This window comes from Corvus brachyrhynchos, unplaced genomic scaffold (genome assembly GCF_000691975.1).
Source record: "Corvus brachyrhynchos isolate BGI_N302 unplaced genomic scaffold, ASM69197v1 scaffold418, whole genome shotgun sequence".
Classification (NCBI taxonomy): domain Eukaryota; kingdom Metazoa; phylum Chordata; class Aves; order Passeriformes; family Corvidae; genus Corvus; species Corvus brachyrhynchos.
The window spans coordinates 7,653-8,317 of record NW_008239541.1 but is presented as its reverse complement, the minus strand read 5'-3'; positions in this window follow the sequence as shown (position 1 = coordinate 8,317).

The window sequence follows — 665 nt, the reverse complement described above, 5'->3', positions numbered from 1 at the left end:
TTTTTTCGGGAATTTTGGGGTCTTTTCCCAAAATTTCGGGATCTCCTCCCTCCCTTCTCCTTCCAGACCCTCTCAGCACCAAATCCCACCACCCCCACCCCTATTTTGCCCATTTTTGGGCTGTTTCACCCCAAAACTCCCCCAATAAAAAACTTCAACAATTCCATCCTTTCCAGGCCGTTTTTTTGGGAATTTTGGGGTCTTTTCCCAAAATTTCGGGATCTCCTCCCTCCCTTCTTTTTCCAGACCCTCTGAGTGCACAATCCTACAACCCCCACCCCTTTTTTCCCCATTTTTGCCCATTTTCCCCCCAAAATCCCTCAGTGTCCCCCAGTAAAACCCTCCCACAATTCCATCCTTTCCAAGCCGATTTTTTCGGGAATTTCGGGGTCTTTTCCCAAAATTTCAGCCTCTCCCACCCCCTCTTCTCCTTCTGTTCTCTCTGAGCATTGACTCCAAGAACTTTCATCCAGTTTTTGCCCGTTTTTCGCTGTTTACCCCCCAAAACTCCCCCAATAAAAAACTCCCACAATTCCATCCTTTCCTGGCTGATTTTTTCGGGAATTTTGGGGTTTTTTCCCAGAATTTCGGCCTCTCCCACCCCCTCTTCTCCTTCCAGACCCTCTCAGCACCAAATCCCACAACCCCCACCCCTTTTTTGCCCC